Raw genomic sequence first — 19,203 nt, forward strand, 5'->3', positions numbered from 1 at the left:
CTCAGCCCGGAGGTAAGTAAGGGCGCAAAGAGACAAAAATGACAACTGGTAACTTCGTCTTCGAGACACCTGCCGCCGACAAACAGCATGGTTAGCGGCAGGAGTGGACAGAGTATCGTACGGTGGAAGCTTCCACCGTCACATCCGGGATATGCTCGGACGATTACGGAATGGTGTCAGGCATGCTTTTCTAACACGACCTACTGAGGTATGTTTGGGGAAGCGTGCACGCATCGAGAAGCGTGCCCGCGCCTCCCTGGGGTCATATATAAGGACTCCCAGACTTCGACGGAGGTATGCGATTCTCATCACTGTAGCCAGACGGATTGATCACAAGCTTCAAAGAGTTCCACACGGCGTTCCTCCTGTTGGTTGCTACTCGGAAAACCTAATGGTTCCACTGTACAAAAATTTTGTACAAAGGTCTGAACCTTTTCCTAGCTACCATGTGTTCTTTTAAATTAAACTTGGATCGCCTGCGGAACTTAACACGTTTGATCCAAAGTTTAATCTATTTGTTCTTTTAGGTTTAGACTCGGATCTCCTGCGGAACTTAACACGTTCGATCCAAATCACCTAAGTTATTAATTTCATTAAATATTAGTTTCCAAAATTAGCTTTCAGTACTGACGTGGCGAGGCACATGGCCTTCTTGGATATGGGAGCAACCACCACCGACTAGACAAAGCCTTTTAAGGAAAACTAATATTTAATTTCCTTAAATAACTTTAGGTCAACCGAAAAGAACAATCAAATCACAAGGAAAAGAAAAACAAAAAAAACACAACATCGAAAACAAATTCGAAATACTAAAATCGCATGCCTCTTGTATTTGGTATTATTTCCAAAAATAACTAGTATGATGCGGAAAGGAAAAACACTAGTTATACCTTTTAGAAAGACCTCTTGATCTTCTACCGTATTCCTCTTATAACCTCGAACGTTGTGTGGGCAACGATCTTCCGAGATGAGAACCACCAAGCACCTTCTTCTTCCTTACAAGTTTCGGCCATCAAAACTTCTCCTAGGATGAAGAGGTTCGGCCACCACCACCATGCTCCAAGGGATGCTAGAAACAAAACTTTCTTTCTCTCCTTCTTCTTCTTCTTCTCTAAACTTGATCCGGCCACCATATGAGTCTCCACAAGAAGGATGAGGTTCGGCCATCAAAGAGAAGAGAGGAGGAGAGGATGGCCGGCCACACCAAGGAAGAAAAAGAGGGAGAAAATAGAATAGAGTTATTCACCATGAAGCCTTCTCTACCCCCTCTTTTATAATCCTTGGTCTTGGCAAATAAGGAAAATTTAATAATAACTTCCTTAATTCTTTTGCCATTGAAAAGGAAAATTTATTTAATTAAAAAAAAAATTCTTTTCAATTTACAATGGCCGGCCACACCATAAAATTTCCAAGCAAATAAAATTTTAAACACAAATTAAAACTTCCTTATTTGCTTCCGGAAATTTATAAAAAATTTCTCCAATAATTTTTATCCCTTCATGATTGGTTAAAAGGAAATTTTATAAATTAAATCTTTCTTTAAACATGTGGATAATTTCCGGAAAGTTATCTCTAAAAATTAAAATCTCCTTTCAATCTACAAATAAGGAAAGATATCAAATCTTTTCTTAATCTTTTGTAGAAACTAATAAAAGAGTATTATTAATTTTTTAAACTTTCTTTTAAATCATCAACATGGTTAAAAGGAAAGTTTTTATCAAAATTAAAATCAACCTTTTAATTTACAAATAAGGAAAGAGATTTAGCTCTTCTCTTAATCTTTTGTAGAATCTTATAAAAGGAAAGATTTAAATTTTAAACTCTCTTTTAAATCATGTTATCCACATAAGAAAAATTTTAAAAAATAAAAATCCTTTTATTTTAATTTGGGCCGGCCACACCAAGCTTGAACCCAAGCTAGGGTCGGCCACCTTGAAGCACCCATGAACCAAACTTTGGCCGACCTTAGCTTGGTCTTCAAGCTAGCTTGGCCGGCCCCTATGGGATGGGTAAGAAGGTGGGTATAGGTGGGTATAATACTCTATAATTAAGAGGCTACGATAGGGACCGAGAGGAGAAATTGGTTTTGGTCTCCTGATAAAATTAAGCATCCCGTGTTTGCCCCGAACACACAACTTAATTTTATCAATAATAATTCATTCCACTAGAGAACTATTATTGAACTACCGCACCAATCCCAAATTACATTTTGGGCTCCTTCTTATTATGAGTGTGTTAGTCTCCTTGTGTTTAAGATAACAAATGTCCACTAATTAAGTAAGTTACTGACAACTCACTTAATTAATATCTAGCTCCAAGAGTAGTACCACTCAACTTCATCGTCATGTCGGACTAAGTCCACCTGCAGGGTTTAACATGACAATCCTTATGAGCTCCTCTTGGGGACATTCTCAACCTAGATCACTAGGACACAGTTTCCTTCTATAATCAACAACACACACTATAAGTGATATCATTTCCCAACTTATCGGGCTTATTGATTTATCGAACTAAATCTCACCCATTAATAAATTAAAGAAATAAACATCAAATATATGTGCTTGTTATTATATTAGGATTAAGAGCACACACTTCCATAATAACTGAGGTCTTTGTTCCTTCATAAAGTTAGTATAAAAGGAACGACCTCAAATGATCCTACTCAATACACTCTAAGTGTACTAGTGTAATTATATAGTTAAGATAAACTAATACCTAATTACACTACGACCTTCCAATGGTTTGTTCCTTTCCATCTTGGTCGTGAGCTACTGTTTATAATTTATAAGGAACTGATAACATGATCTTCTGTGTGTGACACCACACACCATGTTATCTACAATATAAATTAATTGAGCAACTACATTTATCGTAAATGTAGACATTTGACCAATGTGATTCTTATTTCTAGATAAATGTTTATACCAAAAGCTAGGCTTTTAGTATACATCCTAACAGCTCCATCACTTCGCGAGCAGCAGACGCTACCAGAAGACCAGCGTCAGTCTGTTCGCCATCAAGCAAGGCTCGAAGGAGTCACTCCGAGCTTACATCCAACACTTCAACTAGGTGGCTATGGACATTCCAACGACCACCTCGGAAACTATGATGAACGCGTTCACACAGGGGCTCGTGGATGGTGAATTCTTCCGATCGCTTATCCGAAAGCCGCCCTGCAGCTACGACCACATGCTGAACAAAGCTAACGAGTACATTAATGTGGAAGAAGCTCAGATGGCAAGGAAAAAAGAAGCACCAGCCGAGCCACCAGTCCACGCCGAGCGGAAGCCGCCTTCCAATTATCAACCACCGAGAGGACCCCGCGCAGAGATAGCTCGTCCTCATCAACAAGCAAGGTCGCACACCGTCCAACAAGTAGCGGCCGATCGGCCTACGCCAAAGGGGAAGGTATGGACTCCCATGTTTTGCTCGCTCCACCAATCCGCCACACACAACACCCGGGATTATCGGAGTCTCCCTCCGATCGCTCATCCTGTTCCCAGGAGTTATCGCCGCCGGTCCCCCTCACCGGAGAGGCAACATCGGCACCAAGAGATCGGGCGGCGGGCAGCCAGAGAATCACTCGAGCGACATCATCACCAGCCGCACAGAGCTAATCCCCGGGCGTCGCATGAATGACCTAGGCCGACCACTCGGGAGGAGGAGAACAGAGGGAATGCCTTAAGGGGCGAGATCAACATCATCGCCGGAGGACCGACCGGAGGTGACTCCAACAGGGAAAGGAAGGCGCACGCCAGGCAGTTGACGATCCATGCGGTGGGCTGCAGCCAGGAGCGGGCGAACGGGCCCGAGATCAGCTTTGGGCCAAGGGACCTCGAGGGAGTCGAAGTCCCGCATGATGACGCCCTCATCATCCGAGCGGTAATAGCTAACTATACTATTCACCGCATCTTTATTGATACAGGCAGCTCGGTCAATATAATCTTCCGAAAGGCCTTCGACCAATTACAAATTGACCGAGTCGAGTTGCTGCCGATGACCACCCCCCTATATGGGTTCACTGGTAATGAAGTTTTGCCAATCGGACAGATCCGGCTGGCTATCTCGCTGGGAGAGGAGCCACTCAGAAGAACACGGACCGCCAACTTCATCGTGGTCGATGCTCCCTTGGCGTACAATGTTATCCTGGGGCGACCGGCTCTCAATGAGTTCCGAGCGGTTGTCTCCACCTTCTGCCAGAATATCAAATTGCCGGTGGAAGACCAAATTGGGGAGGTCCGAGGAGATCAGCTTGCTGCTCGGCGATGCTATGTAGAGATGGTCCGAGCTGAGGCTAAATTCGCCCGAAAAGTGCCACGAGTCGAGGTAAACGCTATAACCGAAAAGCCACCTTCTCTAGTTTATGAAGAAAAGGAGGAGGTACAGATCCACCCTACCCGACCGAAGGCCACGACTTTCATAGCATCCGACCTGGAGGCAAGCCAGAAAGAGAATCTGATCAGATGCCTTCAGAAAAACTCCGACGTTTTCGCTTGGTCGGCCCACGAGCTGCCAGGAGTTTCGCCAAGCATAGCGCAGCACGAGCTTCACGTCCGACCGGATGCTCGGCCTGTAAAGCAAAGGAAGAGGGACTTCAGTGCTGAACAGAATATCATCATCCGAGCGGAGGTGGAGAAGCTCTTGGAGGCCGGCCATATAAGGGAGGTGCAGTTCCCGAGCTGGCTCACAAACGTGGTGCTGGTCTCCAAGCCAGGGAACAAATGGAGAGTCTGCATTGACTTCCGGGATCTGAACAAGGCCTGCCCGAAGGATTTTTACCCTTTGCCCCGGATCGATCAGCTGTTAGACTCTACCTCAGGGTGCGAGCTGATCTGCATGCTGGATGTATATCAGGGTTACCACCAAGTGCCGCTCGCTCGGGAGGATCAGGACAAAGTGAGCTTCGTTACTGCGGATGACACCTACTGCTACAATGTGATGCCGTTCGGACTCAAGAACACTGGGGCTACCTACCAACGACTGATGAATAAAGTATTCCGGGAACAGATCGGGCGCAACCTAGAAGTCTACGTAGATGACATACTAATCAAGTCACTCAGAGCGCCCGACCTTTTCACAGACATAGAGGAAACCTTCCGAACACTGAGGAGGTATGGAGTCAAACTGAACCCCCAAAAATGTCTGTTCGGAGCAAAAGGCGGGCGCTTCCTGGGATATATTGTGACCGAGTGGGGCATAGAGGCGAACCCTGGCAAGGTGAAAGCGCTACAAGACATGTCGCCCCCCAGGAATCTGAGGGAAGTGCAACACCTCACCGGCCAGATAACGGCTTTGTCAAGATTCATCTCCAAGACAGCCGACCGGAACTTGCCATTTTTCAAGATCCTACGCCGAGCCACCAAATTTCAGTGGGATCAGGAGTGCAACCGGGCATTCGAAGAGCTAAAAGCCTATCTCAACTCACTACCTGTACTGGCTAAACCAAACGTGGGAGAGCCGCTCCGCATATACCTGTCATCAACCGAGCATGCTGTCGGCTCGACACTGGTAAAGGGAGGCGGAGAAGAGCAGGCAGTGTATTTCTTGAGTCATATCTTAAAAGATGCTGAGTCCCGCTATACTGGTCTCGAGAAGCTCGCGTTCGCCCTAGTCCTGGCCACACGGAGGCTCCGTCCTTATTTTTTGGCGCATACAATCATCGTAATGATGAACAGCTCGCTAGGAAGGGTGCTCCTGAATCCAGAAGCGTCTGGGCGGCTCATCAAGTGGGCAACAGAGCTGAGTGAATTCGACATTCAATATCAACCCCGCTCAGCGATTAAGGCACTGTCCTTGGCAGATTTTGTGACTGAGGTGCAAAATCCGGAGCCCGAAGCTATATGGAAAGTATTTGTGGACGAATCGTCCACTCGGCTCGGAAGCGGAATTGGTATCCTATTACTTTCCCCACAAGAAGAGCGGATGCACTTGTCCGTCCGGCTCGACTACCGAGCAACCAATAATAAAGCAGAGTATGAGACCCTCATAGCCGGCCTGCAGGCGGCACGGCACGTGGGAGCCAGCCGGATGACACTATTTTCAGATTCCCAGTTGGCTGCTCAGCAACTCTTAGGGACCTTCGAGATAAACAGCGCGAGGCTCAGGCTCTACGCGGAGGCCTTTGAAAAGCTCAAGACCAACTTCGTCGAAGTTGTCATACAGAAGATCCCCCGAGCTGAGAACCAATCTGCAGACGAGCTAGCCAAACTCGCCAGTTCAATTTCGCCGATCGTCCTCCAGCAACCGATCGAGCAAGTGTCCCTGGTGGCGCACGTCGACCGGATGGAAGGACTCACATTCCCGAGCGATTGGAGAACATCCATAATAGAATTTTTATGATCAAAGGCCACGCCATCCGATCGGAAGGAAGCCCAGCTATTGAGGAGGAGAGCCGTCCGGTTTACGCTCATCGGGGACCAACTCTATAAAAAGGCATTCTCTCGACCGCTGCTAAAGTGCGTCAGCTCGGAGGACGCAGAGTACATTCTTCAAGAGGTACACCAAGGATCTTGCGGAGGTCATCCGAGCGGCCGGTCTTTAGCAAAGAAGATCCTGTTGGCCGGATACTTCTGGCCAACCCTACAGGAAGACGTCACTCGGACCGTCGCCACCTGCCTCTCCTGTCAGAAGTTCCACAACTTCTCCCATAGGCCGACGGAGGAGATGAAAGCGTCTGCTGTGTCCTGCCCGTTCGACCAGTGGGGTATGGACATAGTGGGACATTTCCCTATGGCGACCGAGCAGCGGAAGTTTTTATTGGTGACGGTCGACTATTTCTCCAAGTGGGTCGAAGCTGAACCACTTGCCAAAATAACCGAGCAGATGGTCAAAAAATTCATCTGGCAGCATATCATCTGTCGGTTCGGCATCCCTCGCCGGCTCATTTCGGATAATGGAGGGCAATTCATTGGCCAGGAGCTCGGAGAATGGTGTAAAGGATACGGTATCGAACAACACTTCACCTCCGTGGCGTATCCTCAGAGTAACGGTCAAGCCGAAGTGGCCAATCGGGAGATCTTGCGAATACTTCGGGTTCGGCTCAATCACATGGGAGGAAGTTGGGTCGACGAGCTGCCGGGCGTATTATGGGCCATCCGCACAACCCCAAAGGAGGGAACAGGGGCAACACCGTTCCACTTGGTGTACGGAGGCGAGGCGGTCGTGCCAGTCGAGGTCGGAGTGGAGTCCGATCGGATCCAAAGCTACGATGGGGACAATGTCGAGCGGAGACAGCTGGAGTTGGACCTGGTGGACGAAGCAAGAGCTAAATCAGCCATCCGGCTCATGGCGTACAGGCAGAGAATGAAGTAGAATTACAACAAGCGTGTAATTCCCAGAGCATTCCAGGTCGGTGATCTTGTGTGGAAGAAGGTAAAGCCGGTTGGCGATGTGAGCAAGATGGCAGCTCCCTGGGCGGGGCCCTTTAAAGTCGTCGAGAAGCTCCGATCGGGTGCATACTACCTGGAGGATGAGGATGGACGACGGCTAGATCGACCATGGAGCGCAAACCACCTCCAGCCGTACCGCGCTGGGTAAAAGGTGCACCAGTGTAATTCATTTCATGTATGCTTCGCTCGTCTGTATCCTTTGGCTGCAGGATTGAAGATAAAAAAAATTGCGAAGAGTCTGAGCGTTATTCGCCGAACGGCAAACTACATGAAGATCGTCGAGCGGCGACGTTAAACTCTAGAGTCGGACCGGCAACTATAAACCCCCCCGGCTTGAAGACCGTCGAGCGACGACGTTAAATTCTAGAGTCGGACCGGCGACTATAAACCCCCCGGCCTGAAGACCGTCGAGCGGCGACGTTAAACTCTAGAGTCGGACCGGCGACTATAAACCCCCTGGCCTGAAGACCGTCGAGTGGCGACGTTAAACTCTAGAGTCGGACCGACGACTATAAACCCCCCGGCCTGAAGACCGTCGAGCGGCGACGTTAAACTCTAGAGTCGGACCGACGACTATAAACTCCCCGGCCTGAAGACCGTCGAGCGGCGACGTTAAACTCTAGAGTCGGACCGACGACTATAAACTCCCCGGCCTGAAGACCGTCGAGCGGCGAAATTAAACTCTAGAGTTGGACCGGCGACTATAAACCCCCCGGCCTGAAGACCGTCGAGCGGCGACGTTAAACTCTAGAGTCGGACCGGCGACTATAAACCCCCCGGCCTGAAGACTGTCGAGCGGCGACGTTAAACTCTAGAGTCGGACTGGCAACTATAAACCCCCCAAATGAGGCAGCGTCGCGTTGAAGCACTTCAGCGAGACACTAGCAGAAAGTCCACGTAAAGTGGGAGGTCGTCTGATCGATCGACGCAGTAAAGAAAAACACCCCAGTGACAAACTCATAAGAGTCCCAGGCAAAGTGGGAGGTCGTTTAATCGATCGGTGGAGTTAAGGAATTCCCTGTGGGAAAAAGGTCGACAGACCGGTCGGCACAGTTACAAGGAACACTCAAAATAAAAGGCTAACGCAGCAAAAGTTGGCATTCATTTAAAAATTACTTTTAAAAGTCCGCCGACTGGGGATAAAGGTACAGATGCCACTCGTTAAAATTAAAGTCTAGCCAATCGGTAAAGTTACAGAAAGAACTTCATTCAAGGTAGTTGAAAATATGTTTCGGGATGGTAGTGAGAAGCGCCGCATGCTCTGTAGCGGGGATGACCACGGAGTCGAGGAGCTGGCCCTTGGACTTCAAATAGTCCGCAGTGGCGGTGATGGCCAACTCGAAGGCGATGACCAGCCGGTCGCAAACCTTCTCCACAAACTCCGCCGAGCGGATGTATTTTTGCCTCAGAGTTGCGACGCGGACTGGCTCCGCTTCTTGGTACTCCTTGAAGGTGGCACGGGAAGCATCTAGAGCCTCCTGCAAGGCCTTCACATCGTCCTTGAGTTTGGTCACCTCCTCCGAGCGGCCTTTCCGCTCTCCTTCTAGTAGCTCGGCCAGCTCTTTCACACGCTGCTCCAATGCTCGGACTTCCACATTCTTCTTATCCAGATCGGCGATGGCGGTGTTCTTCCGAGTGGTGGCAAGCTCGATCTTGTGGTCATAAGTCTTGATCTGCTTGTTGAGCTGGTCCAGCATGTATGTCTGGTCGACCGTTTTCTTCCGTTCGGCCTCTAACAAGCCCTTGGTTTTGGCGAGCTCCTTCTGCAGCTTAGCATAAGAGGGACCTCGAGAAGAAGATGGGCCGCCCGGACTCTTTAGTCTTTTCAGCTCCTCATCCATCATTGTCAAGCGGTTGGCAACAGCAATTTCTTCCACCCATCTCTGATAAACAAAGGCATGTTAGAAGGTCGACCGGGAAGGATACGTAAAAGGGCAGAAATGAGGCATACCCCTATGGACTGCTGCATATGACTGTCAGCCAGCTTATCTAGCGGTATCATGGCCACACGGGCCCGGGCGTCCGCCCACATCTCAGCGAGGGGCCCCTTGATGGTGATCATATGTTCGGGAGCTGTCGGCCGATCGGACTCGGCCATAAACGCCTCAGTAGGGAGGTGCAAGGTGACCCTAATAGTGCGGCGCCGGCCCGGAGTCGTCTGAGCGGACGCCGAAGGATCGGAGGCTTGCCTGGACATTGTGGACAGAATGCCCGAGCGGAGGACTCGGCGGGGTATTGGAGGAAGGGAGCTGACCGACACCTCTTCGATGGGGGGTGTAGGCGCATCCAGCTGAGAAGGGGTCTAGTCGGAGGAGAGTGCCTCAACAGATGGCGCTTTACCACGTGGAGAGACTGCGGAGGTGGCCGAACGGAGAGGCCTCTCACCACGCCGTCTTTTCCTGTTCAGCGGGAGCTCGTCCTCCGGATCGGAGTCTTCCTCCCGAACGGTCGTTTCCTTGCTAGGAGTTGCACCACCAGCCGCGTCCACAGGCGAAGCCTAAGCGGCCGACTCCCCTGCATTTGTCTCGCTCTCACCCTCGTGAGAGCCGACCGGAGCAATACCCAGCTGCTCCATTTCCTTTGCCGCTACCGCTTCGAGTGCGGCTGCTTTCTTTTTCAAGATCCCGAACAGCACAGACTCCATTACGATGTTCCCTGCAAGGGAAGGAGAAAGAAATCAGTTAGAACTCAAGGCAAATGTACAAGTGAAGTTCTTACCGAAGCTGCTCGGGAGCGGGGTCCGGCTCGGACTCAAACCGAATATGTACATTACTCCTTCAGGTAGAAGCTTGTTGATGTCGAGCTTCAAACCGGCTAGCAGATTCACTACTTGAAGGTAGTCCGGTCGGGTTTTATATTTCTTCAGCTCGGGGGAGATGGGCGGTCCGACCTGCCATTTCATACGGAAGGGGAGCCGCCCGGGAATACGAAGGTAGAAAAAGTTCTCTTTTCAATGTTTGTTGAAAGAGGACAGCTTATTAAAAAAGACTAAGCCGGGCCAAGCTTGAAACAGATAAGTGCCCGGCTCGGATTGCTTGGGATAATAAAAATAATAGAAGACCTCCGGGCGGAGGGAAATGTTGTGTATCTTAAATAAGACCACAACTCCGCACAGGAGGCGAAAAGTGTTGGGAACCAATTGGCCGAGCGGAATGCCAAAAAAGTTACAAATTTCAACGATGAAGGGGTGGAGGGGAAACCGCAGACCGACTACGAATTGGTCGCGGAAAATACAAAAGGCGCCGCTCGGAGGTGTGTGCGGCTGAGCGGAAGGTGAAGGTAAAATCAGTTCAAAATCGGAAGGGATATCAAAAGCATTCATCAGGCTCTCGGCATCACGCCGATCGAACCGCGACTCCATAGTGGTATACCATGGGCCGAGAGTGAGGCCCGTGGGTTGAGAAGAACTTGCCATCGCCAGAGCAACGGAGGAAGCAGAAATCGAAAGGGAAAGCAAAGGCGCAAGCGAGAAGATGAGCAAAGCAGTAACCAAAAGACGAAACGCGACCAAGAGCGCGAAGAAAACACGGGAATCAAAGAAAGAAAGGCAGAAGAACCTTACAGACAAGAAGATCGAAGGAAGAGGATGAGGGTTCGCCGGAGGGCCGATGGACGAGGTCACCGAGGAGAGGAGCGCAATGAGAACTTTGCAAATAAGAAAGCGGAGGTGCGGCGAAGAAGAAAGGCGAAGGCTTTATAGGGGTATGCCCGATCGTCCTAAGCCGTCGGATGCAGGTCACAGGGACCGAGGCCCACATCACGCCGTTCATTTCAAACTAACGGACGTCGCTTCGAGAGTAAGGCGGCGGCCGTACGATGACATTGTTGGTGCAAGCTGCACCAGAATCAAACCTAAGTTTTGATGTTGTCAAAGGTTCAAGTTAAGTCTTGTTGTGATCTAACAAGTTTACTGAGTGTGCAGAATGTTTACTCAACCGGGAAAGACCTAGTTGGAGGCTAGGCAGGAGAAATCTTAGCAGATCGTGGAACCCAGGTGAAAGTCCAAGTAGGTCGAGGGGAGACGAAGCTTGGCAGTGTGATCGAGAGGTCTGAAGGACCGAAGATCAAAGGAAAAGTCCTGGGGAGCCGATCAAGGCTGAGTGAGAAGTCCAAACTAGATCTGGAGGATCAAAGTTTGAAAGGTAGGTTGAGGTAAGCAAACTGGAGGAGCGACAGTGAGGTCGGGTTCCCGGAGGGAACAACCTTAGGTCGCTGATCCAACTGAAGAAACCGGGAAGGTTTCCAAGTTGAGATCAAGAACAGTTCTACTGTTCTTTTATTACTCATGCATTATTATATTGTTATCCTAACATCTGTGTTGCAGGGTGTTTTGTTGTTCTAACACTGTTTTGCAGGTCTAGGCGGATCGGTCGACCGAACCAGAGGACCGGTCGACCGAACCAAGTAAGATCAGCACAGAAGTCAGTCCAGATCAGAACTGAGCCAGAGTCTGGTCAAAGCTTGATCGGTCAACCGAAAAGTAAGATCGGTCGACCGAACCTGTTGACTCAGCAAGTAGTTCATTAGCACCGAATCAACAAGCAAAGGAAAGAAGGGCTGATTGGTCGACCGAACAAGAGGATCGCTCGACCGATTCAATCAACATTTAATCAGCATTAAAGGGTGATCTTGGTAGATTTCAGCGAACAAGGAAAAACCTTGTTCGGTCGACCGATAAAAGGATTCAGTCGACTGAACCATTGAAGGCAAATTAAAGCACAATTACGAGCCAGCGTCAGATTGCCAGCTGGAGGTGATCAAAGCTGGTTCGGTCGACCGAATAGGGGATCGGTCGACCGAACCCTCAGTACTCCTATAAAACCAGGCTCGAAGACAGAGGCGTAAACAACTTTTCTGATCAACTCTTGTGCTCGTTTGCAATCTGCCCACACTACAAGTCTTCATCAAATTTGCAAGCGACTTCATCCGATTGCCGACCGAGCTACAACTTAAATTCTGCAATTGTCGGTATAGCTTTATTTTTGTACTGCACTTTAATTCTGTAAGATAGTAGAAGTGTTACTATCTTACATATCTGTACTTGTACGATTCACTTTTTTTCGAGGAGTTCAAAAAGAAGGATTATAGTGTTTTGCCCATCGGTGCGGTCAAGGACCGCGGGCCTTCGAGTAGGAGTCGAGCTAGGCTCCGAACGAAGTAAACGATTGTGTCTCCTTTCTTATTTTCCGCTGCACGATTCTGACTTAAAAAGAAAAGAATAGTTTTAAAAAAAGAAGCGATATTCACCCCCCCTCTATCGCGCTACTCGATCCTATCAATTGATATCAGAGCAAGGTTAGCTCTGAAATTTCTTAACCGATTTTCTAAGCATCTTTAAAATCTTTTCTTTTCTTAAAATTTCTTTAATATTTTTTATTATCTCTATTTTTTCAAGCACTACTAATCCCAAGACAAAAGTCTTGGAAATATTTCTTTTTATCTGTGCTTTGCAAGGATGTCGAATTCATATCAAGAAGGCTATAGCACGGTCCGACTTCCACTATTCAAAGGAGAAAACTTTAGCTACTGGAAGAATAGGATGGAGTGTTTCCTGAAGTCCGACATCGAACTCTGGTTCACAATCTTGAAAGGTTATACTCCTCCAACGAAGGACGGAACAACTATAGAACTGGAAGAATGGACTCCACAAATGGTCAAAAAGGCACAACTAAATTACAAGGCGATCAACACCATTCAGTGTGGACTCACAATGGAGGAATTGAACCGAGTTGGTCCCTACGACAACGCCAAAGACTTGTGGGACTCACTAATCAAATTACACGAAGAAACCGACGACTCAAAGGTAAACAAACGAGATCTTCTTTTAAATAATTTACTTAATATAAAAATGTTTCCTGGAGAGACGGCCTCGCAACTACACGCCCGACTGAAAGACATCCTCAACGGTCTTCACCTGATCGGACACGAACTCGAAAATCGCGACACGATAAGGTACGCTCTGAACGCCTTTCCGAGGAATGCTTTGTGGGCATCAATTGTAGATGCATACAAAATTTCCAAAGATCTTTCAATTCTTAAGTTAGACGAATTGTTTTGCGAGTTGGAATTACACGAGCAATCTAACATGAGCCATGTCGAGAAAGGAGTTGCTTTGTATGCAGGTTCAAACAAAGAGACAAAATCAAAAACGAAGATCGAGTCTGAAAGCGAGTCAAACTTAGATTTAACAAACAAAGAAGAACTAGTCAACATGGTCCGAAGATTGTTGACTAAGAAAAAGTTCAGAAGAAATACCAAAAAGATTCCACCGAACCAGATCCAAAACAAATCAGAAATGATTTGTTATGGATGCAACAAAAAGGGGCATTTCAAAAACGAATGCCCAAATCGGAAAGAAGAACGACCCAAATCGACAAGACGGAAGAAGGCACTTCAAGCGACTTGGGACGAAACCTCTTCCGACGAATCCGACACGGAACAAACGAAGCACTCGAGTCACCTTGCATTTATGGCAAGGAACGAAGATTCCGAGTCCGAGTCCGACGAAGAATATGAGTCCGAGATCGACCTCGATTCCGAGAGAAGCCCCGGATCGAAAGATCCGAATATGGTAACGATTTATTCAAAGTCAAATTTACTTAAAGTAGTTAAATGTTTGTTTAAAAAATTAGCAAATTCGGAAAAACAAAATAACTTATTACTTAAGGAAATAGACCACCTTAAGCAACAAGTTAGCTTGAGTGACTTGACTAACCAAGTTCAAGTCGGAACTTCGACTCAAGTTGAAAAACTCGAGGAAGAAAATTCCGATTTGAAAGGTCAAGTCGAGCGACTCAAGAAAACTTTTGAAAGGTTCGAAATGGGATCCAAGTGTCTAAATATGGTACTTGGATCGCAACGAGCCGTGTACAACAAATCGGAGCTTGGCTATAAACCGAACAAAACAAACAAATCATACATGTCTCTAATCAGTCAAAATGTTAGAAGTCAAGTCCAAGCATGGGTTCAAACAAAACACTTAACCAAACCAATCAAACCTAACCACTACTTGGTCCCTAAGAGTCAAATCAATTACTTAGATAGACCTTATCTAAGCTATGACTCAGGGGGAGCAACTAGAAAAACACTCCAACCAACTTAATTAAACCAAACACAATACTTAGGATTAGGATTATTAAAATGGTTAGATGAAAAAGGTTTACCAAACCCTATAACATAGCACCGGAATGGATTGGGATGATAGTACGTCAAGGAAACTCTGTTGAAGGTATATCTAGGTTGAATATGGAATTCTACCTGGTGCACTAGACTCAGTGGATCTGACCGAAGCTACCTCAGTCAAACATGGGCTAGTTAGACCAAAATTTAGTATTAAGTTTTTTGGGCATGAACAGTTTGGAAAGTCCTCAGCAAGTGGTATAATGATATTCAAGTAGGTCATATGCCTCGCCACTGAACTGAAACTTATCCTTAGGACGCCTGCTTGATTAACCCAAAGCTAAGTTTGAATCTAACATGGGTTCAATAACCTCTTTCAATAAAATTATTTTAAACTTTATTAAAATTATTTCAAACTTAATAAAATTATTTTAAACTTAATTAAATTATTTTAAACTTAATTAAATTATTTTAAACTTAATAAAATTATTTTAAACTTAATTATTTTAAACTTAATTAAATTATTTTAAACTTAATAAAATTATTTGAAACTTAATTAAATTATTTTAAACTTAATAAAATTATTTGAAACTTAATTAAATTATTTTAAACTTAATTAAATTATTTTAAACTTTATTAAAATTATTTCAAACTTAATAAAATTATTTTAAACTTAATTAAATTATTTTAAACTTAATAAAATTATTTGAAACTTAATTATTTTAAACTTAATTAAATTATTTTAAACTTTATTAAAATTATTTCAAACTTAATAAAATTATTTTAAAACTTTATTTAAACTTAAAGCATTATTTAAACTTAATTTAAAATTATTTTAAAACATTATTTAAACTTAATTAAAAATTATTTTAAAACATTATTTAAACTTAATTTAAAATTAGTTTAAAACTTTATTTAAACTTAAAACATTATTTAAACTTATTTTAAAAATTATTTTAAAACATTATTTAAACTTAATTTTAAAATTATTTTAAAACTTTATTTAAATTTAATTAAACTTAATTTAAAAATTATTTTAAAAAACATCATTTAAACTTAATTAAAAATTATTTTAAAACATTATTTAAACTTAATTAAAAATTATTTTAAAACATTATTTAAACTTACTTAAAAATCATTTACACTTTAAAAAAAAATTTGGTTCCGTCGACCGATCAATTGGTTCGGTCGACCCAACCTTGTTTATGCCACACTAAGACTATTCAATTATTCGGTCGACCAGACATGGTTATCGGTCGACCGAAAACATTAAATCTCATCCGTTCAACTACCCTTCACCTTCCCTCTCTCTGTGCTAAAGTTAAATTATCGGTCGACCGAATGTTTTTATCGGTCGACTGAACGACTACTCATCGGTCAAAAGGACGAGAGATTTAAGGGATCGGTCGACCGAACACTTGATCTGTCGACCGATCATCTTCTATATAAGCAGACGCGAGCAACCCTCACAACTCATCCAAATTCATTCTTCTACTCCTCTATCTATTCGTCGATTCCAGCCTCTTCCTATCCGAAAATGCCTCGGTAACATTCTTTTATTTTATTCCTTTTACAATTTTTTTTTCACAATTTACTTATTGCATTTTATTTTTATATAGTGAGAAAAGTAGAGCTATTGCACAAAGAGAGGCTAGCTCTCTTAATCCTAGCCAAGATCCTAGGTTCTCTATCGACGAATTGTGTCTATCCTTTCCTAATAAAAAATTTAAGGTTATCGGTACTCGTTGTTTGGATTTCCAATTCTATCAAACCTTTTGTCCTGAGGTCATAGAGATCAATCAACACTATCAACTTGATAGCGTCATCTTTTGTAGACATGCATACAATCCTATTCTCTGTTCGGAATTTTACCACAACTTGTGCGAACTTGATCCCCATCATTTTAGGACTAGAGTTGCTACTCGAGACATGTTGTTTGATCTTGACATGTTTCTTCGATTTCTACGGATCCGACCGTCAGTTAACCGTATCTTTTTTAGTAAGTCTCTTCCTGATCCATTACCTACTCATTTTTCTCATCTGACTTTAGACCTCATGTATGCTGACTTCTTTGAGGGACCTCGTCCTAAAAAAATGTCAACTGTACCTCTTAGTCCAAGAGATAATGCTTTTTGTAAGATGGTTGTGTCTTGTGTTTATCCTTTATCATCTGGAGATCAGGGCGTTTTGCGTCCAGTTCATCTTTTTCTGATGTACGCCCTTAAACACAGACTAGACTTTGACCTAGGCTACTGGGTATTCAGATCTATCATTTACTATTCAGGGTACAGTACTTCACTTAAGGTTCATATGATTCAGTGTCATGTTCTCACTGCTTATATTGCCAAACTCGGAGTAGGAGTTCATCGAGGCGAGTTGATTGAGTTGTCTGACTTTGATCTTGTCGGGGTTAGGCAATTATCCTTGGCTGGGATTAAGACAAGCGCCGAAGGCCTTGTGTACAAACGAACACATCCACACTACATCCCACCGGTGGTTCACGATCCTATTGATGAGGATGATCTGGTTCCCGTTACTGCGCCTCCTCCTGTGGTCATTGTGTTAGAGTGTATACTAAAAGCCTAGTTTTTGGTATAAACATTTATCTAGAAATAAGAATCACATTGGTCAAATGTCTACATTTATGATAAATGTAGTTGTTCAATTAATTTATATTGTAGATAACATGGTGTGTGGTGTCACACACAGAAGATCATGTTATCAGTACCTTATAAATTATAAACAGTAGCTCACGACCATAATGGAAAGGAACAAACCATTGGAAGGTCGTAGTGTAATTAGGTATTAGTTTATCTTAACTATATAATTACACTAGTACACTTAGAGTGTATTGAGTAGGACCATTAGAGGTCGTTTCTTTTATACTGACTTTATAAAGAAACAAAGACCTCAGTTATTATGGAAGTGTGTATTCTTAATCCTAATATAATAACAAGCACATATATTTGATATTTATTTCTTTAATTTATCAATGGGTGAGATTTAGTTCGATGAATCAATAAGCCCGATAAGTTGGGAAATGATATCACTTATAGTGTGTGTTGATTATAGAAGGAAACTGTGTCCTAGTGATCTAGGTTGAGAATGTCCCCAAGAGGAGCTCATAAGGATTGTCATGTTAAACCCTGCAGGTGGACTTAGTCCGACATGACGATGAAGTTGAGTGGTACTACTCTTGGAGCTAGATATTAATTAAGTGAGTTGTCAGTAACTTACTTAATTAGTGGACATTTGTTATCTTAAACACAGGGAGACTAACACACTCATAATAAGAAGGAGCCCAAAATGTAATTTGGGATTGGTGCGGTAGTTCAATAATAGTTCTTTAGTGGAATGAATTATTATTGATGAAATTAAGTTGTGTGCGAACATGGGATGCTTAATTTCATCGGGAGACCAAAACCAATTCCTCCTCTCGGTCCCTATCGTAGCCTCTTAATTATAGAGTATTATACCCACCTATACTCACCTTCTTACCCATCCAATGGGGCCGGCCAAGATAGCTTGGAACCCAAGCTAGGGCCGGCCAAGACCAAGTGGATGAGTCATGTAGGTGGTCGGCCAAAGCTTGGGTCCCAAGCTTAGGTGGCCGGCCACTAGAATATTTAAAAGGATTTTTATTAAAATTATTTCTTATGTGGATATCATGATTTTAAAAGAGAGTTTAAAAATTAAAAATTTCCTTTTATAACTTTCTACAAAAGATTAAGAGAAGAGATTAATCTCTTTCCTTATTTGTAGTTTAAAAGGATGGTTTTAATTTTTGGTAAAAACTTTCCTTATTTGTAAATCATCTACATGTTTAAAAGAGAGTTTAAAATTTGAAATCTTTCCTTATTTTTTGATTAAAGGAGGATTTTAAATTTTAAGAAAACTTTCAATTTTAATCATGTTCATGATTTAAAAGAGAGTTTAAAATTAAATATTCTCTTTTATAAGTTTCTACAAAAGATTAAGAAAAGATTTGATATCTTTCCTTATTTGTAGATTAAAAGAGATTTTAATTTTTTAGAGATAACTTTCTTTTTATCCACATGTTTAAAAGAAATATTTTAATTTTTAAAATTTCCTTTTTATTAACAATCATGAAGGGATAAAAATTATTGGAGAAATTTTTATACATTTCTAGAGACAAATTAGGAAGTTTTAATTAATTAAAACTCTCCTTGTTTGTAGCTTTTATATGGCCGGCCAAATAAAATTGAGAAAGAAAATTATTTAAATTTTCCTTTTCAATGGCAAAAGAATTAAGGAAGTTTTTATTAAATTTTCCTTATTTGCCAATACAAAGGATTATAAAAGAGGGGGTAGAGGAGGCTTCAAAGCTAACGACTCTATTCTATTTTTCTTTCTCTTTTCCTTGGTGTTGTGGCCGGCCAACCTCTCTTCCACTCTTCCTCTTGGTGGTGGCCGAACCTTCTCTATTGGCTTGGAGCTCTTGTGGTGGCCGGATACTACTTGGAGAAGAAGAAGAAGAAGGAGAGAAAGCTTGTATCCCTTGGAGCTTGGTTGGTGTTTTGTTCCTCGTCCTTGGTGAAGCTTCTTTGTGTTGGCCGAACCTAGCTAGGAGGAGAAGAAGGTGCTTGGTGGTTTCTCATCTCGGAAGATCGTTGCCCACACAACGTCCGAGGTTAGAAGAGGAATAGGGTAGAAGATCAAGAGGTCTTTCTAGAAG

This window comes from Zingiber officinale, chromosome 10A (assembly GCF_018446385.1).
Source record: "Zingiber officinale cultivar Zhangliang chromosome 10A, Zo_v1.1, whole genome shotgun sequence".
NCBI classification, from domain to species: Eukaryota; Viridiplantae; Streptophyta; class Magnoliopsida; order Zingiberales; family Zingiberaceae; genus Zingiber; species Zingiber officinale.